The sequence below is a fragment of the Triticum aestivum genome, chromosome 7D, assembly GCF_018294505.1.
Source record: "Triticum aestivum cultivar Chinese Spring chromosome 7D, IWGSC CS RefSeq v2.1, whole genome shotgun sequence".
Taxonomy (NCBI): Eukaryota; Viridiplantae; Streptophyta; class Magnoliopsida; order Poales; family Poaceae; genus Triticum; species Triticum aestivum.
This window is the reverse complement of record NC_057814.1, coordinates 285744011-285759966: the sequence shown is the minus strand read 5'-3', so window position 1 is coordinate 285759966 and position 15956 is coordinate 285744011.

The window sequence follows — 15956 nt, the reverse complement described above, 5'->3', positions numbered from 1 at the left end:
TTTAGCTTGAACAGATGTAATTCCTCTTGCATTGCTTGAATCTACTCAGGCTCTAGAAATGCCTCATCTACCTTAGTGGGCTTTGCAATAGAGACGAAAGCAATGTGCCCACAAAACTTAGACAAATGTGAAGCCTTTGAGCGTGTGAGAGGACCTGGTGTGTTGATGTCGCTGATGTCTTCTCGATCTGCACTTCATTTGCAACACGAGGATGAGCGGGTTGGTGACGTTGAGTTGGCTGAGCATTTTCTTTAGAGCCATTTTCTTCAGGTGCGCCAGCTTGCTGTTCTTCACGTTCTGGAATGACTTCTTCAGCAAATTCTTCAGTAGGAATGACATCCTCAATAGCCTTGAACTTGATGGTTTCCTCAGGTGACTTTTCATCTAGCACAGGAGGTAGGTGCTCTCTTTGCAAGCCATTAGTTTCATCGAACTACACATCTACAATTTCAACAACCTTGTGGTGAAAGGAGTTGAAGACTCTGTAGGTGTGCTAGTCCTTTCCGTAACCAAACATAAAACCTTCATGTGCTTTCGGTGCAAATTTAGAATTGTGATGAGGATCCCTAATCCAACATTTAGCACCGAAGACTTTGAAATAACTCACATTGGGTTTCTTGTCAGTGAGGAGTTCATATGAGGTCTTTTTGAAGAATTTGTGAAGATATACCCTATTGATGATGTGGTACGCAGTATCAATTTCCTCACTCCAGAAGTGACGAGACTTCTTGTATTCATCAAGCATAGTGCGAGCCATCTCAACAAGAGTCATGTTCTTGCGCTCCACGACACCATTCTGCTGAGGAGTGTAAGGAGCAGATAATTCATGAGTAATACCAAGTTCATCAAGATAGTCATCAAGACCAATATTCTTGAAGTCGGTCCCATTGTCACTTCTGATGTGCTTGATCATCACACCAAAGTTGGTTGAAGCCCTTGAGGAAAATCGTTTGAAGACTTCCCGCACTTCACGTTTTTAAATGACGATATGCACCCATGTGAAACGAGAATGGTCATCAAAAATAACAAAGCCATAAAGATGTTTATTGGTGAGTGAGGAATAATGATTAGGGCCAAAGTGATCCATGTGAAGCAATTCAAATGGACGAGTGGTAGTCATGATAGTCTTTGAGGGATGCTTGGCCTTGGTCATCTTTCCAGCTTCACAGGCTCCGCATAGGTGATCCTTGAGGAATTTGACATCCTCGATGCCAATGACATGCTTCTTCTTCGCGAGAGTGTGCAAGTTCCTCATGCTAGCATGACCAAGTCGTCGATGCCGTAGCCAGCCTTCTAAAGCTTTTGCAAGTAGGCATGTAGCAGGTTGTGGTCCTGTAGAGAAATCAACAATATAGAGATCTCCTCTCCTAAAGCCTTAGAAGACTTTGGAATGGTCAGCTTCCATGATCACAACACAACGATACTTGCCAAAGATAACAACCATATCAAGATCACAAAGCATTGAGACTGGCATGAGGTTGAATCCTAAGGACTCGACAAGCATGACTTTGTCCATGCGTCGATCCTTAGAGATCGCAACCTTACCTAGACCCAATACCTTGCTTTTGCCTTTGTCAGCGTAGGTGATATGCTTCAGATGCGATGGAGATAAAGCAGTGTCCATCAATAAGTTCTTGTCACCAGTCATGTGATTTGTACATCCACTATCGAGGACCCACTCAGTGGCTTTGGGTTGATCATCCTGTAGATGAATTAGTGTAACTTACGAACTCATATACTTCATCAGTGAAGAATATGACATCAAATTCAGCAGATCAATTTCATCAAGCAACAGAACAGATATAGCAGTATGATGACGTGAGAAATGGAAAAAAAATTCTTCATGATTTGCTTGCGTCCTTTCAAGCATATTCAGGTCTCCAGCAAATTCTTCAGACATTTCAGTTCGTTTGGAGACCTGACCCTGCATAAGGGATTAGTTCTTTTTCTTCACCACCCACATCTGGAGGGGTGGCAAAGAGTTCATCTTTCTGCGAGCTCCATAAGAGAAAGGTGGCATAGATGCCAGTCCACTTTGTCTCAGATAAGAGGGGTTAGGGTAAGCATATGAATAAGCAGAGAAATTCTTCGAGGACTTATGAACATAATGATTTGAAGAATAATGCACATATTCATAACCCTTAGTCTTACCCTGCAAAACAGAAGCGTTAGCATGATGATGTTCATATGAGGACGTTGATCCATATGAGGAATTTGATCCACGTGAGGAACGTGGTCCATATGAATACTTTGGTCTATACAATGAATTTGCTCTGGGGTTATTATTCTTCTCAGGTGGTGTCATGATGACATTCACCTGAAGACATTCAAGGCACCTTTAGGGAACCCAGATTTTCTTCATAGGGGGACCATTCCTGCAGTTAGTGCCAACATATCTAGCAAATACTTCACCATTCTGATTTTTGAACAGCTTATAGTTGGAGTCAAATGACTCATCAGAAGACTATGAAGATTCACATGCAAAGCCAGATAAAGTAGATGGATCTACTGGAGGTCCCATTGCAGCAACCCATGAGGTTCTGGGATACTGCTCAGGCTTCCAGTATGCTCCATCAGCATTGAGTTTCCTCTCAAAGGCAATACCCTCTTTCCTAGGGTTCCTGTTGAGGATCTTCTTTTTAAGCACATCACAAAGAGCCGGATTCCCTTTGATGCTTTTGTACATGCCTATCACATACAATTCCTTCAACCCCGCATAACTCACTAGGCCATGGACTTCGTGAGAGATGTCTACCTGCACCATCACCATCTCATCAACCTTGGAGAACCTAACAGAGTGGTGTTTCCACTCATAAACATGGCGATGAAGATAGTCTGCATCAGATTTGTCGGGAAGCTTACAAGAACCACACCCTTCGTAATTGAAGGCACAGCCAGGAATTTGTTGTGGTCAAGTACACCCTCGAGAACACGCCTGACAACAATGCTACAGGAAAACACTAGTTTAGGACACGTGGCGACAAGGACACAGCAGCTGGATAGTTTAGCAGTATAACTCATCCTCAGGTCTTCCAGTTCACACGACATGACTTTGAGAACTTCATCTCCACCGCGGACCTGGTTCTAATTCAAACAAAAACCAAATATTTTATTACTACCTCCGTTCAGAAATATAAGATGATTTTCGATATTTTACTCCATACATGACTACATATACCCACAAAAATGAGTGAACAAAGACACTAGAACATGTCTTCAAAGGCATGAGAGCAGAGGGATTACTTGTAATATCCATAACACAAGTTACTTATGTCGATGTTCATAAAGTAGTTGAAAGTAATCTATAAGAAATCAGTTTCAACCTCTCGCATGTTTTGGTCAAAAGAGGAATTTAGAACCGTCATTTGGCACACAAAAATCACATGCAAGATCACCCAGAGAGTTGTACTACTAGTACTAGTACTGCGTATTGAGATGAAAAAACACGATCAAGATTGAGAAAAAGATCATCAAGAAGAGACATTACCTGGACTTGCTTAATGAGGGATCCCGGAGAGGGGGTCTTGGACAGGGCGATGCCCTTGAGCTTGTCTGCGGTAGTCTCGGCGGTGGCCTTGAGCTTGTCTGCGGTAGTCTCGGCGGGGTGCTTGCGCTTCTTCGTACCCTGATCCTCGACGGTTTTGGCCAGAGCCATAGACATCACTTCGGCCAGTGCTCCAGGGTCCATCAAGAAACTGTCAAATAGAAGTAAAAGAAAAGAAACCATAATCACAAACCCAAAAGAAGAGTAGAGAGGGACTTATAGGATTAGTCTCAGGGTTGCAAGACCGGGCCTTGGCCAGAATCAACACCATTGATGCGCTCACCTTTCCTTCTTTGGGAGAGAAGAACAATGGCAAAAGCAGGTTGGGGTTTTCTTGAAGAAATGAGGAAGAAGATGAGGGAGAAGCGAATTGGGGTTTTCTTCAAGAGAGGATGCGGAGGGAGAAGAGTGAAATGATGGTTGCTTTGTCCGTCCAACTTATTGCTGGAAAGGTGGTGGTTTTGTGATTTGACGGCTCATTGGGCATTACTGCGGCCCTTCGATCGTGGTAGTCTACCGTGCAGTTGGGCACTCTAGTACGGACTAATTTAGTGCATGGCTAGTGGACCCGATGCTGGCTGTCCCGCACGTCGGCGAAAGTGAGTAGCAAGGTTCCCGACGACCATCGAGGTGGATTCGCACGGTAGAGCATGTCCGCTGTTTTTTTTGAAGAAGAAATGATTACAACAAGCGTTTCCACTCTTATGACGGAGGAGTGTGAAACACGGCAGCTACTTGAACTTACACAGTGCTCCTACTACTAGGCATGTGCAGTGGTTCATGCGTCAGTACTACATAATCTTGTTGCTAGTGTAGTAAGATATGACGATAACAAATGATGTTGTGCGCATGTCAACTATATGAACAGTAATGTAACATAGTACCCCTTTTTTGACTGTCCGGTTGAGAATGAATAGTGAGATCAATGTTAACAGAACTAGGTCTACAACGCCTGGAGAGTATGGTGCTACATTACTCCACGGAACATGAACCATATGAAGCACGAATCAGTGTTAAGCAGGGTGTATGAAGGGTGTATGGGATGGGAGCAAAAGTTCCCTTCTCGACCCACTTTTGGGTGTTTTGCAGAGTGCATGAAGGGTGCATGAGTCCACACTAGTAGGTTAACACAAATACACTAGGAGAATGCATGAAGAGGGGTGCTGAGACGAGCATGCACGAAGAGGGAACAACTATATTGAGATGAGAATGCAACCAAACACACCCACACGCTTTGTGCTACAGTGACTGATCTGCACCGTCTGAGTTTGATCCAACGGTCATGTTGCGCCAAGACATGGAAATGCCCATGCAGAGGACGCCTAAACACCATCGAAGTCCATCTGCTTCTCGAGGCGCATGGTGTTGGTGATGCAGGGTGCCACCGCCTGCAGAGCCCGCTCCCGGTCGACGGGAGCCCGCTCGTCAAAGACGGCGTCCAATGGCACGAATGGATTCTGGTGATGGAGCCCTGAGAGGATTCGCCCGGCAATGGCGACGGCAGCCTGCAACACCTCCTTGTCCAGCTTTGCCCCCACCATCGTGCAGAGATGGCTCTGCTCTTCAAACATATAAGTGCAGAAGGAGACCAGGTCAGGAAGCCGCAACTTGTTGAAGTCGACGGGGTGGTCGAGCGGGTTTAGCCTGATGCCCGGCATGGTCGCGCTAGCACGACGGTAGGCATCACGCAGCTACAACACGTGCGTGGCAACATGGTCCACCAAGTGGCTGAGGCGATCCTAGACCTCGTCACGATCGGCCCGCTCGCGCTCCAGCCGGCTTCCCTAACCACCTATCATATCTCCCACTTTCTACAGCAACACCGCCGACGCCTCGAGCATATTTGTGGTGGACACCTACCGCTTTTGAAGCTCCGCGAACTCCCGCACATAAAGGAGGAGCATGGCACTCCTCTCCTCCTTGAGCTCACCGAGCTCCACGTTCTTGGCCCTGAGCTCCGCATCCTTGACCTCGAGCTCCTGTGTCAGGCGCGTCACCTTAGACTCCGTGATCTGGTGCGCTGCCGTGGAACCAGGTGGAAGCAATTGGGAGAGGAAGCAAAGGGGGCGAAACGGCTGAAAGGCAATGCAATCTATGGGAAGGCGGAGGGAGCCAGCCGAGCAGCAGGGTGAATCTTTCGGTTTCCACCATGGGAAAACACCAGTCGACGCCTTTTCACATCAGGGAGTAGTGGGTTTTACAGGTGGAGTCATCATGACTAATTTCTGCCGCTCCTGCTGCCGTCAATCAAAAATTAAAAATCCTGCCGCGCTTACCGCACCCAAAGACCAGAGCAACGCTGCGGTGGATATTTAAATTTACCTGCCGACAAGGAGGTAAAAAAGGGGTGAAAAAACAAATGTGGCAGTGGCATAGCTAATCGGTCGCACTAGCCCAACTAGCTAGCCACCATGCTTCACTGATGTACTCGGCGAGAAAGGTGGTCTTTCGTGATTTGACGACTCATTTACTTGCTTTGGCGCTACGACCGAGGAGGACCCAGAAAACGCGTGGTAGGGCGTCCCACGTCTCGGCAAGGAAGAAAATATGCGTGCACCACCCGGGAGGACCCTGAAACCGCTCGGTAGGGTGTGCCATGTCTCGGCACGGAGGAAAAATGTGTGTGTAAAAATATATTGTATCAGACATACTACCTATGGTTCGACCTCGGGACCCAGCCTGTCGATCGAAAACACCCCACTAGCCACACAGCTTCATCATGCTAACGTGGCACGGAGGATAGGTGTGGTTAGCTCCGTCTCGACCAGCCACAATGTCTCTTCTTCTAGGTGATTCTTCTATTTTCCAAGCCTTTTTTTAGTTATAATAACACCACGGAAAGCTAGCGCCGCTCTTCATGTATGCCCGTGCGTCAACGGTCATGCACGTGTTGACGAGCCACTCCCTCTACTCTACTCAACGTAATACTGTATAAAATCAAGTTACGGGACACAGCCAAAAACTGTTGTTGTTTCAGGCTATCGACTTACGCTTTGTAGTCCAGGTTGCCAGTTCGAATCTCGTCTTTTAGATTTGTTGGTTTTAGGTCCAAATTTGATCAATGACAAGTGGGCCCCCCATGTGTTGTTTCGATGTTTCAGTGTAGGATTGTTTTTTTGAACAAACACTCTATGCGGTTAGACAAGTAACGGCACGAGTTACACGTATTTTGCAAGTTTAGGAACAAAAATGACAGCAGCATAGATTATCACATCCACCCCGCAGCTTAGATGCTATGGTGATACGAGTTTTTACGTTGTTGGAACTGAGATCCAATGGCTTGGGAGTAGTCTTTGTAATTATGCATAATTTCCAAACTCTCCAAGGTTTTTTTTGCAAATAAAACATTCATGCCTCGTGTGTGCCGCTGCATCTTGGATCCAACGGCTCCCAATTCCTCATGTTAGGTGCTCCCCGTAGCTTAATTAGTCACTATGGTGATACGAGCATCTAGGTCATATGATCTGTGATGAGATGACACATGCGTAGTACTTGTACTTTCTGCGCAATTCCCAAACTCTCTCAGGCGTATATTGCAAAAATATTCAAACCTCCTACTGTGAGTAGTTAGATCTCCGGGAACTCGTATCACCATAGAATCTACGGTGCGGGAGCACCTTGTACTCTCTCGTGCGAGAAAACATCAGGTGCTCTCATAACTTAGATGTTATGGTGATACGAGCTTTGAGGTTGTTCGATCTGAGATCCAATGGCATCTGAGCAGTCTTTGTGCTTGTAAGTAGTGGCTGAACTCTTTGGGGTTTTTCTGCAAAAAAAACATTCAAACCACCGAGGAGTTGTTGGATCACAGATCCAACGGCTCCGAAGAGCTTGTATCACCAAAGCATCTAAGGTGTGGTAGCACATGATATTCTTACATGCAGGAGAATATGAGGTCCTCCTTCATCTTAGATGCTACGGTGATACGAGCTTCGAGGTCGTTGGATATGGGGTCCAAGGGCATCTGAGTAGTTTTTGTACAAATTGTGTGCAATTCTCAAACTCATTAAGGTTTCCTGTAAAAATATTAAGACATCATGTGAGATGTTATATCTCATATCTACAAGCTACAAGCAACTCGTATCAGCATATAGCATCTAAGGTGTGGGGGCACATGATATTCGCCCGGGGAGGGGGGCTGCACAACCAATCGGTGTTTGGGAGGGTGGGGACAAATATAATGTTCAAATAATATATTCTAAAAAATCCTAAATAGAGCTTCACAATTTTATCTAAGGTCGAGGGGTTAATCCCCGACAATCTACATAGCTCCGCCTAAACACAACATTTGCATGTACGTAGTACTAGACTTAATATTCATGTTTCAGTTTCCTGATCATTTAAAATATTGAATTGAGGACCATGCATGTCTTACACTTTACTCCCTTCATTCCTAAATATTAGTCTTTTTAGAGATTTCAAATGGACTACCACATAAGGATGTATGTAGACATATTTTAGAGTGTAGATTCACTCATTTTGCTCCCTATGTAGTCACTTGTTGAAATCTCTAAAAGACAAATATTTAGGAACAGAGGGAGTATTTTTTAATTCGTGTCATACATGCATGGTTTGGAAAAATAGATGCACTATACTTACTGGATTGTTGTTGTATTCGTGTGTGTGTGTGCGTGGTCATATGCTTGATACATACAAAGTTTTCTCACCACCATACCGTTCATCTTTTAAATTTGAATTTGCAATGAAAAACTTACTAGGGGTATCATGAAATGTGAAATCCACATTGAGATCACTATATCACAAACTCACTCTAATTCAAGAACTCGTCAGAAATCAATTACCACATTGAGATTACTATTTGCAAGGAAAATACGGGCATTGCAATACATATAGATTCGTTCGGCAGTTTAAAAGATTCCTTTCGTATTCTCGAATGATAGCACCCAATGGCGTACCAGCCAGACCCTGGCTCATGTTGATCCCAAAAAACCAGGCTCGTGTCCTTCTTGTGGCGTGCGTGGTACGCACTTTAGCCAACCCCAACCAGTCGAGCCTCCGCGTTTCGAGTCAAAATATCTAGCGGCCAGAATTCCGGCCCTAGGAAATTCCCCTCATGTCCCCGGTCCATCATGACTACCGATGAAGAATGGAGGGATGCTTTAGTAACTAGACAACATTACCTACCACGCCGAGCACAGTTCAATTCTCTCGGTCACCGCTACCCAGGGTCACCCGTCAACTCCATTGCCTAGTACTAATAGGAGTACTACACCAGGATGAGCATAGAATGGAGCCCCGTTTGTTCGTGCCTAGTACTTGAGTCAATATATCAGACAATGTACTGGTATCCTTTTACTCTGCATATATAACTTGTCTGGAGTCTGACTAAGCAAAATGTTTGACCAAATCGTTTCTTAAGAAATATTAACATCTACAACAGTAAAGATGTATCGCTTGAAAATTTATTGCATGATGCAGGTGATGATATTGTTTCGAATCCTGGATTTTAAATTTCAGAAAATCCAAAAGTGACAGGAAATTCATGAAACTGATCATGGTCTCGTGATATGTCACAAATATTCCTACGTAATTTTTTTCTTCAATTTGAGACAAGTTGCTTATGAGAAGTTGCACAAATGAAGAACCAAGGTATTTTGGAGCAAAGACCTGTCATGTTAAGGCGAACGCTTTCACTATTCAAACCGTGGACATTTACGTGCCGCCATGAGTGCCGCTTCTCATCAGCAGGTGCCGTCCGAGCAAGCGTGTGAGACGACGGGAGGCGTGCGAGTAGACCGCTACGCCGGCTGACCGGGAGGCTGTCGCGGGAAACCACGACCACCTATGGGACCAGGAGGTCCCTTGCTGGTTCGGCAGGGGGGCGACGCATTGCCCAAAGAGCAAACGAGCATCGGGCAGCACGACAGAGATAACACGGGCAATTTACCTAGGTTCGGGCCGCCGTGAGGCGTAAAACCCTACTCTTGCTTTGGTGGATTCATGGTGGAAAAGGTGGTGGCGAGCGTAGTACACTTGCCCGGCAGGGGTTGGCTTGGGGCAGCAGCGACTACGCGCGTATGGGGGTGTGAGTTATCCAATCTTATAACCCTTTCTACGGTTGCCATGGGCCTCCTTTTATAGATCAAGGAGTAACCACAGTGGCAAAGTAGTCATTACGCACTGATAAGATAGCAAATAGTGCTATCATACCTAACTCTGCGGGCTGACAGAGAGCATTAAATGCACCGCTTAACGTCACATCGTTGGTTGCCTGGCAAGGTTTGCTGGGCTATCTTGCCAGCTCTGCACCTGTTCTCTTGACACGTCGCAGGACGGGTGTCATCTGTGGGTTTCTCCTATAGGAAATGACTGCCATGTGGCGAATGGCTGCCACTTAATCACTTTGCGGCTTGACACCGCACTGATCGACGACGTGGGTCATGGTGGAGTGGTTGGTCAGGTGGTTCTGCCTCCGTGAGCCCCGGCAAGCCCTGCCGGGGTGTCTCGGTTGTCTACTTCTGGAGGTGGCCTCGCCCCTTGTTGGGCTCGCCTGCCGGCAAGGGAGGCTTTTCCCTTGATGATATCCTGCTTCATTGGTTCTTTTTTGGCCTCTTTGAACTACACGTTGGTCCCTTGAATCTCTTGGGCTCTTGTACATCTTGGCTCGGCCTTGGTTTTGTCCATGCACGAGTCAGGGGAAAACGCATGCCCCTGTTTGTTTTCCCTAACATAAGCCCCCGGGCTTGAGCCACATGTGTTGCAGGGCACGTTGGGTTAGGCCCCAAAAGTGCACGGACACGTGGCAGGAGATGGTTGTGCACGATGGTCGTGGGGTCGTGGGACCGTTGCAGTTAAGGTAAAATGGTAACTTTCTGAAGCGTCGCGCCCCCGCCCCGTTTTTTCCTCCTTAAGAGTAGGGAAAAATAAAACGGCATGATTCACCTGTCTCCTGCTCCGATCCCCCTCCTTCTTCCTCCACAAGCCAATCGACAGTTCCTCCCCTTGCTCCTCCTTCCATTAGCGCCCTCCCCATCGAATCCCTCCCCCCTTCCGCGTTGCCGCAGGAATGGTGAAGAAACCCACGAAGAAGAGGAAGCCGACGGCCGCGGCGAAGGAGGCCGCCGCTGAGGGAAGCAAGAGGTCGGCGGAGTTGAACAAGAAATGGAGCGAAGACGTCGTCTTCGTCCCGTCTACCTTGAGCGGCCCCGTTCTTCAAGAGAAGTATGGGTATCTGTGGGGGAGGCCCATTGAGAAAGGGCATGGAGCGCCCGTAGTTTATGCGGCGGGGGAGGAAGATCTGCCCAATTCTGATTGGTTCTGCAGTGCTTACTTCATCTGCGGCCTCTGTCCCCCTTCTCCGAGTTCTTCAAGGCAATTATGAACATCTATGTGTCGGATTTCAGGTTCCGGAAAAATCCTTGAGGTTCGAACACTAGGGTGCGCACGAAGATCTCTCCTCCCCCTAGCTCACGCCCTCACCGCGATCTCAAAGCTCAATGCATCGAACTGACAGAACAAGAGACACAAGGTTTATACTGGTTCGGGCCACCGATGTGGTGTAATACCCTACTCCAGTGTGGTTTGGTGGATTGCCTCTTGGGTTGGGGATGAACAATTACAAGGGAAGAATAGCCTCCCAAGGAGAGGTGCTCTTGTGCTTGGTAAGCTTGTGAGGTGGCTCGTGGTCTGAATGATCCCTCCCTTGCTAAGGTGGTGGCTAGTCCTATTTATAGAGGCCCTGGTCCTCTTCCCAAATTTTGAGCAGGAAGGGATGCCACAATGGCCAAATTTGAAGGGAGACAACTGGTACAAGTTATCCTGACTAAAGGTGGTGTTCGCCTGCCAAAGGCTCTGGTGGTGACGCCGTCTTGGGCTCCACGGTGACCTCCATCCTGCCGTCCTGCTGGCCTTGGTCTCGTTGCACTGATATGGAAACCTTTGCCTAATGACTCGGGACTCCTCACCAGCGCTTACCTCTTTAGCACCAAAGAGGAAACAAGGACACTACGCGCTGGCGCCCGCCTGGCCTCGGTCGTCATGGCTTACGTCACGGGAACCTCGCGAGGTGCCCCTGGCCATGATCTCTCCGCCCCTCGCGAGCCAGCCTGGTGAGGCCGGCCTTGAGGAGGTCTTGCTTCGTCCGCCTCACGAGGCTTGGCCCCTCGCGAGGGTCTTGAGTGTTTGCTGGTGAAGATGGGTCGTACAGGGCCGCAGGCGGAGCCATGCCGTGGGCCGTACGCAGGCAAGTCTGGGGACCCCCGTTCCCAGGACGCCGACACTATGGATTCCACCTCCTAGACTTCACGCCCAATGCAATGGCGACTATGGCCATCTTTGCGCATTTGTGCGAGAATTTCGTCGGATTGAAGCCCAATGTGGATCTGTTCCGGCATTATTTCGTTCCGGGGGTTGAGCGCAAAGTCAACCGCTCCGGAGTCATCAGCTGGATGCCGCGCGTGCCAAGGAGGATATGGGATTACCTCCCTGGGAATCAGCGTGAAAGGTGGGATTGTCGGGACACCGATCCTAAGTCACACCGATCTAGCATGTAACACATCATATCACTTTGCGGCCTCACGCACGGTATTCCCACGGGTGCCACCTTACCTGGCCCGAGACCGTTTGCGCCTTTTGGCTCACGTATATGATAGTGTCGCTAGCATCCATATGATAGAGAACCCGGGCCAACATGACTAGTCGTAAACCCAAAGGGGCACTAACTTACCGGGACAGGCATACATGACCCAATAATGAACGTATGAGTCATCAACGTATGAACCCAAGTCGTAGCAAGCTACAAGGACTTAAAGGAACAACGCGTGACATTTCCCCGAAGGGACAGACACAGGAACGAAGAAGGACACATGCCGGCCAGCCTAAGTGTTCCAGAGCAGTAGCAAGCTAACATGGCTTACTGGAAGCACTAGGAGATATTTACCGGTAAGAGAGGCTACCAAGAATAAACAACTAGCTTGTCGGACCCCACACATACCAAGCATTTCATTAACATACACACAATATGCTCGACATGTGCAAATACAACATGGCATCACAACAAAACTCTACGAGTCAAAGTATTTATTCATTAGGCTCCGTGGAGCCAGATATTACAAACATGGGTCTGACGACCCAGCATCCAAGTCATACAAGAAATAAGCACATGCGGAAGCTTAACTTGTCTGAGTACAAACAACTACAAATGAAAAAGGCTGAGAAGCCTGACTATCTACAAGACCCTGCCGAGGGCACAAGATCGTAGCTGAGGTAATAGGCTAAACGTCGAAGTCCACGCGCAACTACTAGTGAGACTAACGTCTCTCTGCAAAACCATAAATTAAGCAAACGTGAGTACAAATGTACCCAGAAAGACTTACATCAGAACTAGCTACATATGCATCAGTATCAACAAAGAGGGTGGTGGAGTTTGACTGCAGCAAGCTAGCATTGACTTAGTGGCTATCCTATACTACGACTGCAAGTAACTCTTTTGAGGTGGCGCACATGAGTCCACATATTCACCATATCAATACACCACTATGGATCCGCTCCTGTCTCCCCACGAGAAGGTCATCCATAGCACTCACGCTTATCTTGTGCATTTTAGAGTATCCACTTTCACTTGTCTATGAACTGTATAGGTAACCCAGAGGTCCTTTACCGCGGACGCGGCTATTCGAATAGAACATTTATAACCCTGCAGGGGAGTACATCCTCACACATGTTTCCACCACTTAGCGTCTGCACATGACATGTGAGTGTAGACCACGACCTGACTAACCACACAAGTCCCTAGTCCAGGTTTATCGCCTATTCAGGTTCCATCCGCAGGGAGTCCGGCCGAGGTTTCCACTACGGCCCCAAACGATGTGTGCAGGGTTCCTGGGCCACCAAACGGGCAACTATGTACACCGGGCCACGTGCCTACCGCATCACAGCCCACCCCTCGGGTCAACGTTGCGCACGGCCTCCAGCATACTACAAACACCAGAAACTACTTACAACTCCTGGACAGAGGATAGGTGGGGTTAATAAGTCGAGCGGGGTCATATTTCAGGGCCTAGCGTGTGGTAGTAGCTGTTCATGGATCACAAACACATAACTCAGTTCCTGAAGACGGTTTCAATGAGACAACCCACCATGTACTCCTACATGGCCTGTCACCGCTACCTTTATCAAATCGAGTTCACACACTTAGCTCTCAACAGTAACACATGTTCGCCACATTCCAATTCATCCTCGATGAATCAGAACTGACTCAACTCTAAGCAGTAGCAGGCATGACAACAAGCATGAATGAGTAGGCATATCAGGGCCAAACAACTCCTACTCATGCTAGTGGGTTTCATCTATTTACTGTGGCAATGACAGGTCATGCAGAGGAAAGGGTACAACTACCGCAGCATGTAACAGTTGAATCGTTGTTGTCCGAATGCAGTAAAAGAGAGCAGAAGCGACAGAGTGGGATTGTATCGGAATGAACAAGGGGGTTTTGCTAGCCTGGCACTTCTGAAGATAGAGAACTCTTCCTCAGTGTCACCGAACTCATCGTCGGAAAACCGTATACTGAGGGGGAACAACACCGGCAAACAGAGAAGGAACACAATCAACGCAATGCGGCAATATGATGCATGAATGTGACATGGAATATGTTGTTGATTGAGCTAATGCAACTAGCAACAAGTTAAATGAAGTTGGTTTGAACCCTAGGTTCAAATTCAAACTCCATATGTGGATATTCAAATGCCATTTATTTGATTTGCCCTAAACAGTAGCCAAAAGTTGTTCTAACATGCATGGAAATGGTACAGATGGATAGATTGGATTTTTCTAATAATTTTTCATATATAAATTATTGCATTTGCAGTTATATATTATTTTCTATGAATTTTTAAAATTTTAAGCATTTTCTGGAATTTCCTGGATTATTTTTAATCTAGAAAATTGATAACTGTGTCAGCATTGTGTAAGCATGACGTCAGTAGGTCAACTACGCTGACCCAGGTCAAACATGACCTGTGGGTCCCGCATGTCTGTGTAACAGGGTCAGCATCAGAGGCTGGTCGGTGGGGCCAGGTCAACACTGAGGTGGCAAGGTCAAACTAACCGATGGGGCCACGAGCATTAGCTTAATTTAAACAGGGAATAACCCTGTGGTTAGTTAAGGGGTGGGGCCGGTCTGTCAATGACCATTGGGGTTAACTAATCGGTGGTTAGCGCTAATTAAGCGTGCGCCATGTCATCTAATCTGGAGACTAATCGCCCGCGGTAAGCCGATGCGGCTGCGCTCCTCGTCTGGCCATCTCCCGTGTCAGCTGGACGTGCTAGAAAGCCCGCGATGCGGCGCATCTAGCGGTGGCCGCGGTGTGTGCTGGGGTAGCATGTAGCGGCGGTGGCGACGAGCCGGCAGCGGCCGGAGTACGGGCGCATGGGGCTACGATGCGCTAAGGGGCCAACTAGTGGCTGCTTTGGCCTCCTGGAGGAATTAGGAGCACGTTTAGATGCACGGACGTGAGCGGTTCGAGCTCACCCCATGACGGCGATGAGGTATGGCGGCGGCGAGATTCGGAGCTCATGGAGACGGTGGCTACAACACGGTCGTGACCAGGGGAGGAAGGGGAAAAGATGCGGGGGCTCACAGAGAACACGTAGGGACGGTCAGTGGGCTCGGGAGCCTCCTTGACGGCGCGAATCGACCGGCGATGTACGGCGGCTATGCACTGTGAAGACGGGTCGATGGCGTCTCTGCGGTTCGTCCAAGCTCGTGTGCTTCGGCTTGGAGGAGCATCGGGTCGTCTTGGAGCTCGTGGGCATGGAGGAGGGGTGAGGAAGGGCCGGTGGCCACGGTGAACGACGACGGTGGCGACGGGAGCATTCGGGTGTGCTCGGGAGAGGGGACTAGAAGCCGAGGGAGAGAGCAGAGAGTGAGGGGAAAGTGAGAAGGGGCCTCGGGCGTCTCCAGACGCGGATCAGGTTGAGGGAGGGCAAGCAGGAGGTGGCCAAGGACGCACGCGCGCGCGCCATGCTTCCCCTCTGCCTACTGGCAGGAGAAAGAAGACGGCTCTGCCCTTGGTGGGCTGGGCCGGCTAGGTGGCTGCATATTGGGCCGTCCAGGTAAGTCAAGTGAGTTCTGTTATGTTTTACCTTTTTTTTGTTTCATTTTTATTTCATTTTGCCACTGTTTCCAAATTCAAAAAAATTCAAACAATGCCAAAACATTCTGAAATATTTTATGTTACTCCTGTGGACTATTCCAAAAGCACATAAAACATTTCAGAGCATTTGAAATCATATTCATTATATATTATGAATATAACTCCAAATTCAAATAGAATACTGATTTAAATTCAGAGCCCAATATTTCCTTTAAAATGTTCCAAAATTTTGGTTTGATAAATAACTCTTGCCAAAATTCTCAAAACTATTTTTATGGAATTTTGGATTCACCGAATGA